Genomic DNA, 12620 nt, shown 5'->3' with positions numbered 1-12620 from the left:
TAGCCATCCCCAACATCAGTAGAAACCAACAATTTAAAACACAAAAGCGTTACGACACGACAAGAACGCAGCTCACTGAAATCCTTAGACCCAAACAGTTGTTTAGTAACCCCAACAACATTATTACGTAACCCAACCTTTATTGCGCCCAATAAAACACTTATTACCAATACAACAACAATAAAATTAAACATTTACTTAACATCAGCACAAAATTATTTAATAGCTGTCCAGCTGAGTTACCTAAGGTCGGCACTGAACCTCGAACGATTAGTCACAAGCCAGTCATGGTCGAACTCCATATAGGTACGACAGGACACATATGCGAATGTAAAGCTTATCTACCTAGGTACAAAGGTGGGTTTCGCGTGTATAGAAGGATGCTGTTTTGTTTTATTAGCTACAGTGTGGTTTAAAAAGGGTCGAAATTGTGTAGTTATTGTATATAAGGAGTTTATTAGGACCTTGTAAGGGATGAATATGTTTTAGTAATGGAGTCTAGCTTAACATCACACCTGCTGTGTCGTCAAGAGGTAGGTAGAGGTAAGGGGTCTATGTTTCGCAAGTAATAATAGTGAATCTATATTTTAAACTTATAAATAAAATTGAAGTTTCTATTTGTTATATTGTTATATTGAAATAACCGCGTTTTACTTCAATGATAATTATGATATTTTGTCTGTTTATTTGTTCGCGCTAATCTCTGAAATGGCTAGACTGAATTTGACGCGATATTTAAAGGTAGCTGACGTACACTCACGTTCCAAAATGTTGATTCCTATAAAGTGTAATCAACTACGCAATAAAGCTTACTGCTCACCTAATGGTAAGCGGATACTGTATCCTAAGTAGATACACTAGCTATACCAGAGGAACCACAAGTAAATGTGTTTCGGACCATGAAGGGAACTATTTACCTGCCCTATTATTTTCGGGACGGCCTTCCTCGAAACGATTGCGCATTTAAAAAGTTTAACAATCAAACAGTACTTTGGGCATACTATACAAACGGTATTCGTACTGAAAGTGCGTCGTTGGTTGAGTGTGCCTAGGGTTCGACTCTCGTGTCGGACAAAGCATTACTGCGCTTTTTTAAGCAATAGCAAAGCAATAGGCTCACCCTCTATTATATGGGACTTACAAAGTCACTCAGAGGCATATACTCAGAGTAGTTTAATGGTTACTTAACCCGTCCTTGGCAATTGTTTTCAATACAAAATCGTAACTAAGGAATAGTTTCAGTAATCATTATACATATATCGGAGTACGGCACTTAGGCTTCTTTTTATCCCAAGGAAACGCGACCGAAGCCACTAGCAGAAGCTAGCAAAACAATAAAACAAACGAACAAACAATAAAATAAGTAGCAATTAGTAAAACTGAACAGCATGTAAACTAATTACCTTAGCAGCATTAGCTTACCATTGCAGTCGCAGCACGGATGTCACACGTTAAGGAAATGGTCATTAAAGTGCTAATCAGTACCCGACTAGGTTGGCAATTGATCCAATGCGGACCTAAACACCTAGGTCAAAATACTACCTAGCTGCTAGGTGTCAAGAATAAGGTCTTAAGGTAAAATGGTTTTGAAGAAATATACTGTGAACTGTGATCAAGTGTTTGTTGACTTAAGACATAAATTAGTGCTGTCGTAAAGAAATTAGAATGTTTAAGCGCTACATAACATGTTTTTTGTTTTTGTTATATCAGTAATTAATTAACGACTGCGAAATATTTTTAACCGACTTAAAAAAAGGAGGTTCTCGGTTTGACCTGTATGTATGTATGCTTGTGCAGGATTATCTCGCGTTTGGCTGAACTGATTTTAGTGCGGTTTTCGGTATAGTATTTTTTAGACTTAAAAAATATTCTATTTTAGGTACATTCCTCGACTTAAAAATAAAGAAGCAGTAAAGAAAATGAAAGGCGGTTCCTTTAAAAAAAACATAATTCAGGATCTGTTTATAATTAAACTAATGTTTACATAAACAATTATCTTTTCATTTTAATTGACTTGATTGAGAAAAGCCAAGACATTTCATTACGCTATATATGTATAACAGAAGGAATAGTAACATTAAAAATCTTCCTATTCATTTCATTAGCAGTAACATTATTTAACATGTTAGACAAAAGGTCACCCTTTTGAAAATTAATTCAAATGATGGCATTGGCGGTTTGCCCACCACATTCAAGCTGTGACCTCTCCATCCCGCCAGCTGTTCAGCTGTACACATAGTACGTGCCTCTTGTTTTAATTCTTTACAAATGAGTTACAAGAGTTAATGAAGAATAGGTATCTTTAATTGTTTATTGTGGTATTATTATGACTGCTGTTATAAAGATTAAATAACAGATCAGATGAAAAAACGTTGTAGGAGAGAGATTTTATATAAATCCGCTTGTTTTTTTTTTAATTCAGATCTCCATTTTTTTTAAGTCAGATTTTATCCTTAAAACCGTCTGAAAAATACTATGCTGAAAACCAAATCAAAATTGGTTCAGCCAAACGCAAGATAATTGCGCACAAACATACATACCTACTACATAGTTCCTTTTTTAAGTCTGTATAAAAAAAACCCTGAAGGTGTACCTAAATTACTGCTATGGACTCTAAGGAAGTTGGAAAACCAAAGACAATCATTACAGGACATGTAATGAGAGAAGTAAGAAGTATTTTGAAAGAAAAGGTATGATTTCAGAGTACAATAAACCAAAAGAGAAGAGAGATATGGCGTTATTCCCAAGGAACTTTGATTACGCAAAAACAAAACAAAAGCATTGAACAAAAACATTAAACGTAAAAGACGTTTCTCATCAGTAGCTTTGCATCAAAGTCAAATCATTTATTCCAATTAAACCATATACTTAGGTACTTTTGAAACGTCAACAAATAAAGTAATCTATAACAGTCTGTCAGTCTGTTTTGACTGCACGGTTGGTGCGGTGGCTGGGCAACTGGCTGCCGCGCAACGGGTAGCGGGTTCGATTCCCGCACGGAGCAAATCTTTGTGTGATCCACAAATTGTTGTTTCGGGTCTGGGTGCCATGTGTATGTGAATTTGTATGTTTGTAAACGCACCCACGACACAGGAGAAAATCCTAATGTGGGGCAACGTTTTAAAAAAAAAGTCTGTTCGTCAGTGAAGCTAGGTGTCCGTTCATTCGTGCATAGCAACCGAAAGATTTTGAACCCGGAACCTACAACAACGCGACCAGCAATAAATCTACAGCAGCACTCAGATCAGGCTACACGGCAAATCTCATTAGTCAGTTAATTTGGCAGCCATTGTCGTGTGAGAAAGTGAGCCAATAGGAGAACTCAGCAAGTTACACTTTCACTGTAACTGATAGACGCACTGTTTCTGTAACTAATGCCACGGATGTTGACACTAAGGCTGACAACACACGTGGTGACAATGGATGTTTGGATGGTACTGACACGCTTGTGGATAACTCGCTTATAACTTTTGAGTGTTTTGCACAAATCTTACCATCTTGCGAATATTTGTGAGTTTGTGTGTATGTTTGTTACTCAATACGTCAAAACGGCTGAAGGAATCGAGATGAAATTTGAGACAGGGGTAGATTATGGTATAAGTACAAAGCCGTTAGCAGAAGCTAGTTAGTTTAACCAGTATCATTAATACGAGTTTACTTTACGTTCAAAGTAATAGGCTATAGTAAAACAACCAATCAGAGCGAACGCGCTTTCGGTTCGATTGCTTTAATGGTAAATCATGTTCATAATAATAATTCATACTAAGGATACTGATTATGAAGATTATTACAATAAAAAAGCAGAATAAGAAGAATTTACTTCTACATTTTAAAAAATACACAATAAAATAACGGTTACAAAACAGAAATTTCTAAAAAATAGTAATCAGTGAATCTAACCCTAGCTTAACATTTCCAAAACCCGCGGCACGTGTGATGTTGTCCAAATGTATTTATGACATTATAAACTTTATCACCGATTTCTAACCGTAGTAATAAATTGAGGGAAATGCCGTGGCGAACGAGTCTATTATAAAATTGAATTAGTGTTCTATCACCACATTCATCATGGTTGATGTGTTTATTAAGCCAGCGTGCGCAGGCGCACCGTTCGCTAATATGTCCTAACCGGATATTAACATTATCATCGGTTGATGATTGAGTGTACAGAGGAAGTTTATACTGTCTGTGATGGCTTATAAAGAGGTGTTTTTAGGTACTTAGTTAAGAATTTAATTAAAATCTAAGTAGGTATTTTTAAGAAGGAGAAATATAATTGCAAGGTTGGCGCGGTGGCTGGGCAATCGGCTGCCGCGTAACGTGTAGCGGGTTCGATTCCCGCACGGAGCAACTCTTTGTGTGATCCACAAATTATTATTTCGGGTCTAGGTGTCATGTGTATGTGAACTTGTATGTTTATAAATGCAACCGTGACACTGAACACTAAACAAAACGCTTGTGAGGGGCAACGTTCTTTAAAAAAACTAATTATGTGTCAAAAAAGAAGACATCGTCTGATGGCTACATAGCTTTAAAATAAAATAAAAATCTACAATAAAAACCTGAGTATGATAAGGAAAGACCTTGTCTATCAAAACCTACTCCACTAAAGAAGAAGCAGAAGTATTCGCCACAACCACAACGGTAACATAACACCATCCTCTGAAGCTGCGGACTATCCAGAGGGTCTACCAGGGCTCGGGCTCGAAAAGCAAGACTAGGAACGGGGTGGTTTTAGTCAGTAAGAGATACTCCCTCTCGCCTCGCCCATGGTTAGAGCAGTCATTGGATGATTTTCCTCTCTTAAAAAAACATACCTAAAACAATCCTCACAAACTCACAATGACAACAACAAACTAAAAAGCTGATCTAACCCCAAAAGAATTCGATCACAAATCGATACACCAGGAAAGATCAAAATATAACAAAACCTGTCCGTCTGTCTGTCTGTCGGTACCACAACATCAATCACCACAGTCGACATTGTCTCTCAAAGTATTGTTTATAGCCCCGGAGCCCGCGACCTTAACATTTACAAAATGCACAATAATAAAATCTAAATTAAACTTATTGCTACATTTCTATAATTTACCGGACGGATATTAGAAAAATTATTGCTTATAATTATGTTATTATCGGTGGTTTTAATAGAATATCTTAATTAAATTTGCCATTATCAAATAAAGAGATAGTCAATGTCTTATTAGTCCTTAAGAGCATAAAGGTCTGCCTTTATTAATTTTCGTAATACATTTCAGACTTCAAGATGTTTTATCTGACAACCGTATAATCCTTTGATAATCTTTTCAATTTTAACAAAAGAAACAAATTATTCGTCAATATATAATTTGACCTGCTAAAAGTTCATTCAAAATTAAGTTTAAAGTTCAAAACTATATAATCTGAATAAGACACATCAGTATTGAGATTAACACTCATCACTTAAGTTGTTATAATATTGTGTTATTCAAAAAACGAAAAGAGACCAGAATTTATATGAAAAACATGACGCAGATACAAACAGAACGGCCTCCCGGACTACAAGGAACAATGGGTCCACTTTATTACATCAATACGTCGAAACATCATTCAATAACCACATTAGCTATTCACATCAGGTGCCAACCGCTGGCGTCCATGCTAACAACACCAGTCAAAGAAAAAACGACCATAACAATGAAAAAATAAAGTTCAAAAGAGAAAACATGCAACTTTCAGAAGTTTTCACTGAAAACAGCTGTTATGTTAGTTAAGTGTGATGAACTGGAATATTTACGTTTAGTAATAATAAATCTTGTACATAATGGAACATTATCAGTTACAACATCGACAGCTACTGATAGAAGTATCAGCTACTGTGGAAAATAATCATTAATTACTATTTACTATTGACTTATTATTATTAATAATCTAAGATAATAGATGAAATAGGTACTTGTACTATGACTATATTAAAAATAAAGACAAAAACACGAAAAGATTTTCAATCTTATAAAGCTGAAACTAGATGTAAATTAAAATGTATTTGATCTATCTTCAAATGCCAAAAATCTTTGTTTGATAAAATAAAACATTTTTAAATTGATTTAAGAAGTGCTATACACATAATTCAAGCTAAATCATAATGAATCACTGTCAAAATAACTGCAGAAAACAATGATCACAAGCACAAAGCACTAATATACAATTCTGGACGAAGGCAAAAGAAATATTCCATAAAATAATACACGAACCGCATATAAAACACTTAATTATAAAAACCCAAAGTGCAAATGCAATATGCATTCCATCATAGCACATCCCAAACGACGTAAGCTTCCATATTTATTTTTAACCGTCCAGACAGTTAAATTATACTTAAATTTTCATTCCAAAATCATTTTTATTCGAACAGCGTCCTACGATAACGGGCTAGAGATTAAAATCGGTTGTTAATTGTGTGTGACAGTTGAATCGCCGCCATTTTGGATCCAGGAAGCGTGTGTCACGCCGCCACCATGTCAAAATAGAAACAGTTATGCCGCGAAATTGGGTGAACCCGTGACGTGGACAGAATTGGGGGGATTAATTAGTTAAACTGTTATATTTTTATGTATTTCAAATAGAATATTTCGAATTCTTACTTTGAGAGAAATAACGTTTATTTTTAAACATAACGACTTTTTTAATAATAAGTCATTGTTCGAATTTCAAAAAAACTTGTACGACTGGCAGTTGGAATCAAACAAACCTTTTTGCATTACCGTGTTAAACGTTAAACAATATTAATCATTGCATCGCAACGTTTTAGAACTTGACAACGTATTCTGGGAAGTGGCACTATAAATCATAGTCACTTATTTCGAATCACTCGATACGGTCTTATAAAATAACGTCAAAAACACACCAAAAGGAATGCTACCGAAACTCATAAAAACTCTAAAGAACATCAAAGGCACTAAAACGTAACAACACGCCATAAAGCACCGTAAGATGGCGCCACACAGTTACGAAATGGAACGTAAATAGGTGCAGTTATTACAAAGTTATTAACCATAATTATGGAGAAAATTAATCTCTTGGTGAATACGCTATCTTTGATCTATTTCACGACGAGGAAGCGACCGAGACTTCGCGACCGAAATGACTTATTTTTATTTAGTTTCGGTCACCTTCCGCGCATTTTCCGGCTTTCCACTATAGGCTAAATTCGTACGGAATTTTAACTAGCAGTGCAGAGAACAACAAATTGTTAACTGCTACAAATATTGTTCAAATACAATTTTAGAATGTTAACGGTTCAATGCACTTCGTCGGACATGTAATTTATTATCTAGTTATTGTATTTGTCATAGTTAATTTAGTTTACAATATTGACGAATTCATAACTAAGTAAGCTAAGGAGTTGTTTGTTCGATTAAACTTAAAGGACCAAATAAAACCACTGAATTCATAATTCGGATCAAAGGACCACAAACATCATTAAATTAATAAACAAGTTCCTTTCAATAAGGTGAACAATGTCATATTACATACTGCAAAACATAAAATAAAGAATATAACAACGCACCAACTTTAAATAAAAACATTAAAACAGCAGAGTGGGCCGGTCCTGTACACGTATCAGATAATAAGTAAATAATGGATTATTAAGATGTATAAAACTAGATAAAACAAGAGATACTGAGCGTTGTATTAACATAGGTATCTAAGATAAAACATTATCAAGTAGGCGTAATTATGTAATTGCAACAATCTCGTGTTTGTTACTACTGAACTGTGTTCAAACTACATTTTTATTCATGAACACAATGTGTGTCATGATGACAACAAAACTAGCGGTGTTGTGGACGAAAATACTTGTTATGCACCATCTGAAGTAAAGGTGCAAGAATTTGACGTGGTTTGTCTTTTTGATATAGAATTTATTTTGATCTAATGAGACCCAATAATTAAATAAACGGTTTAACAATTTTCTAAATTCGTTAATGACATTATCAACTAGTCCATTTCAAGTGCACACGTACAGCAGTCTATACTGATTAAGGCTTATTTAATATCTTTACGCGTAATACCAAAGAACACGAATGAATCAAAAGAGCTAATTTTAGTATCCGTCAAAATATTCTAATTTAATCTGTTAGGTCCTTAGGCTAATCTAGTCAACAGGAAATTTAGGCGGAAAAGGAATATTTTAGCCAAGGTGTAGGAAGGCGAGCCGAAAGATATCTGCGTTTGTAAGTTTGGTACAGAAATAGTTCAGATTTAAGTAATTTGCAGTCATGTAGAAATAGTATCAGACTGGCTTATCCACCGCCCACTGAACTTATTAAGTTACACGTCCTACTGAATTCATTCTGGCTCGTTTAGACGAAATTTTGTATGCGTAAGTTTGTTTCTATTAAGCAAGTCTCACACTTCGTCTGCAATCAACGTACCAATTAATATTCTACCGACTCGCTTTAATTTCATAAGATTCTTGAGGCTAGCAAGTACAAGCTTGGACTGTAGATGCTATAGACGTCTTCTTGCGTGTAATTCGCGGGAATTTTTGCCTTGGGGCCTAACTTTGATGAATGCTAATGCTCACACCCTGAGATTCTAGGAAACTTATCGTAGCCTCTATTCCACTTATGCTTCTGTCATCAATTTCTTATGAACTGTTACGTCTAGTATCGGTGTTATTTCAATCGTATTAAAAACTTATAACTTATTATTTAAATTACATCGTGCTCGACCATTTCGGGAATTGGTAATGCTGGCTTCGATTGTATTATCTAGATTATCATATTTTATCACGAATATACTAACACCCACACCTGTAACACCAATAGATAGAGCGTTGATCTTTAAATTATCATTATTTTAATAAGATCCTGTCGATAAGTGTACAGCCGCGATTTATTGGTTCTTAGAAATAAATTGCTGTTTGTTACTGAGAAATGGAATCGATTTCATCATTATTAATTTTGGAATAAATTATATTTTGTATTGTTTAGTTTTATTGATTTATTTCTATTTAAATTACGATAAGTTCTGTCTGAACCCCAGAACCTAAATTCTATATGGTAAGAGTTATTTTTGAGTACCACAATTATGGGGTATTGCGATCGTGGTGACCCACTGGCCACAGCCTTGACTTACAAAACGTAGGTCACAGATTTTTGAGCACATACTTTTAACAAAGATGAGTTTACATTGCTCCAAAACAGCAAAAGGAAACCTCGTGAAATACTTTAACGTTTTATTTGGAAATGTGTTACTTGAAACTGAGAGCGATAGAATAGATGTTGTTGTACTTATTAAAGCTGAACTTCTTTCCTAACTAGTACAGTGTAAAGTTCCACTAATCCCAAAAGGGAAGAACGAGAAGATAAATAAATACAATCAACCAAAATCAAACACAAACAGTACATCGACTGTGTGACCCTACGCAGTGACATCTCGGAACACGGTTACGAAACTCGTTTAAACCAACCCGGCCATTTAGGAATGTCAATAAAATGCTCACACTGCACCTAAAGAAAACACACTTCAATTTGGTCGGGTTGTCCTCTAAGCATTGGATGCTCCCGATACTTCTAAGGGCCCATGAATAATTGATTAACAGTTTGTTTTTTACACAAATCGGATATAGTTTTAGGGTTAACAGGTCTCGAAATGTGTTATCAACGACATTATTGTTATGTAAAAGAAAGTTGACATCTTTTAGTTTTACTTTCTCACTCGTAAAGTTATTAATCTGTTACTTAGGTATACTTAGAGAGTTCTCGATGTTTATATTTAAACAGTTTTGTGACAAACTGTTATTGTCTAAGTACGTGTCAAGGTTATTTTTAAAACTACAGTCATAATACAAATGATCGTTGTTTATTTCTTGTGTTCTGTTATTTCATTGCTAAGTTAAATGTTAAACTAGCTGTCTCGATTTAAACTTGTAATTTTATTCATTCATAACTCAATTGTTGATTTAATCTTAATCATTTTATTGTGTCGGTATGCAAGTTCAAAATAATAAAACAATTACAGCAGACCGGATTACAATCTTTATAGGTCCTAAAATAGTGCCTTGAGGAAACCTACTTTTGTGACAAACATGAATTATAATTGGTATTACATTAAAATAGAAAAGAATCTTACTGAAACTCTACATTTTAACTGTCGTGACTAATATTTTTCCAAAGGCTAATCACAAACTTGAGAAATTTAACCACAGGTTATAAGAAAGTGCTCTGGGCATTAAACACATCACAACAGATGAAAAATGAAACAGTTAATGGAAACAGGTGCACGGGAGGTCTAACGAATAAAATTGCAAATTATGTTATACGTGAGGTTGTTTTAGGCATACAAGATTATTTCCGAAAGGAAGAGAAGAAAAATAATTATATTTTGATTGATGACCAAAATGAAAATGAGTTGCATTAAAATATCAAATTAATTTTATAAGAAAGATCGATGCTTAAAAAAGTTGAAGATTGAATCGATCGAAAAAAGCTTAATGCAATAAAGTCGATTAGCGACACAAAGTACGTCATGATGAGATAAAATTGACAGTTTATTATGCGTACCAGTATCCAAAAGGAAAAATTCGTTAATTTTAAAAAACACGTCGAAGAACTTGAATAAATTAATCGATCCTGTTTCATCGTAATCCAAATTTAATGTTAACGACAAATTAGTTTTCTTCCCAAAAACCAGTATTACTTCGACAAAGGTCAACACAGGTCCTTCTGTTTAAAAACTTATAAATTAATACAATTTTATTGAGAGTTTAACATTTTAATTGTACAAGTTTATCACAGTAAGTGCAATAAATTAACGCCCTTGTCTGTTCAGGTAGTGAACATTTAGCGACTACGTCCTTCCTTACTGCCGAAAATAAATTTAAAACACCTTCAGCGTCATTTTAATCTGTCACTGCTGCATTATCTCCATAATTTATTGCGTTCACGTCTAGTTTATCGTCTACATTAGGCTTATGTTCTGCCTCTAGATCACTAGAAATATGGTCTTTGCCCTTATTGTATCCAATGGCCTCAATATCTGCCCTTGACCAAAATCCCACGTCGTTTTGATCTTATGTTTTCTGAGTTGCATAGACAATGTGAGGTCTAGTTATAGGCAAGTCTCTTTGATGTGTAATAGCAGCAATTATGGACCGTTTTAGTTAAGTACGACTGATAGTAGTGAAGGAGTTACTGTCAGTATTTATTGTTACACACTGATCGTTGGATTCAATAAGAAATGGTGCTAGTGTATTTGCGTCTTCGAAAAATTATTTTTCTATTTAACGTATTTGATTTTACTTCTTTATGTTTAGCCAATAGCTTCAATGACCTTGCTATTATTAAAATGATGTACTAAGATATGCTAATTAATTAATAAAGTTAATTAATGATCAACTACAGCCAATGGAACATCGGTAAAGCCTTTATTAGAATACGCTATATGTGGTTTATTAGTTCCTCAATCTTGGACAAATAGTAATTAACGAAGACTTTTTTATGACCGAGGAAGGGCTTCACGGTTACTGAATAATGTTAGAAAAAATAATTAGAATTTAACTAGGCTTTAAAGAATGGTGTAGAAAAAAAAAACGTGTTTGAGAAATTAGCAATTAATTGTCCGATTATCAAAATCGATTACGCTATGATTAAATAAGGAAATCAATTACTGATGTCTGTCTATCCAAATCAAAACATCAAAGATAAAATTTTATAAGTAACGCACAATTTTCCGATAGCGAGCAAAATACGTTGCGTTTCGCGCGTTTTTTGGTACGTTGGCAACGGGGTCACTTGGTAATGTCCAGCATTAGGATTATGCATATTTAGTTCCTTGAAATATTTTGCCAAAAGTAGGCCGCCAAGGTAAACATTAACTAGCCAAAAGCCTAATGTATGCACGCCTTGAAGCCATATTAACGCCGACAACAGATTCGCCACGGCGACCGTTACATTCAAATCACAACACACGGTAACAGAGAACAGCGTCCCGGAACAACAATTACATAATTATGGAAACAAAATAAAACTGACATACTTAAATCAGTTGCGTTTAGTCGTATTCCATTCAGTATCGTATCGTACACTTCACACGCGAGTAGTCGTCAGCGAGCGCGCGGCGTGCTCGCGTCTCGAGCGTCGGCAGCAAACTGGATGGCGCCGCGTCCCGCGTCCTTCGGCCGTCGACTTTCACTGTAAATGATAATACTAAAACACCACCAATTTTAACTGCCTCTAATTGTTTGTTGTTCCTTCCCCAGCCTAGTATCCTCAACCTGGTCGCGTATTCCACGGCGCTGGTCCTTTTGTCGAGGGTGCGGTGCTTGCATAATGTGAAGTTTGTTTGCAGTTGTTTTGTTTAGAATTTTCCTCGGGCGAGGAAGATTTTATCTTAAATTTATGGCCGCCTTGGGCTAATTGTTTATTTACTATGAATGTGCTAATCTAACCTTCAGTGCGTCAGGTGTAGATGCAAACATAGCTGATCGATAGTTGCACTATTGAAAATTGTTGTCATAGATTAATTAAGGATACCTCGCAGATAAACACATATTATCTATGAAAAAATTCCTACTGAACTTAAAAAAATATACCAAAATACTACAATTACACCAAACTACCGAAATACCTACT

At 34.8% G+C, this 12620-nt stretch overlaps 1 protein-coding gene across 2 annotated transcripts in view; it reads right to left on the bottom strand.

Moving 5' to 3' along the window:
* LOC118277796 (inverted formin-2) overlaps positions 1 to 12185 on the bottom strand; it is a 104632-nt gene extending 92447 nt beyond the window's left edge. For both annotated transcript variants that reach the window (XM_035596730.2, XM_035596733.2), the window contains exon 1: positions 12025 to 12185. The gene's annotated coding sequence lies outside the window, so the exon portion shown is untranslated. The remainder of the gene's footprint in view (positions 1 to 12024) is intronic.
* Positions 12186 to 12620: the final 435 nt, after the last annotated feature.

The sequence above is a fragment of the Spodoptera frugiperda genome, chromosome 18, assembly GCF_023101765.2.
Source record: "Spodoptera frugiperda isolate SF20-4 chromosome 18, AGI-APGP_CSIRO_Sfru_2.0, whole genome shotgun sequence".
NCBI classification, from domain to species: domain Eukaryota; kingdom Metazoa; phylum Arthropoda; class Insecta; order Lepidoptera; family Noctuidae; genus Spodoptera; species Spodoptera frugiperda.
The sequence above is the reverse complement of the archived record's forward strand: the minus strand, read 5'-3'. Positions and strand labels throughout refer to the sequence as shown.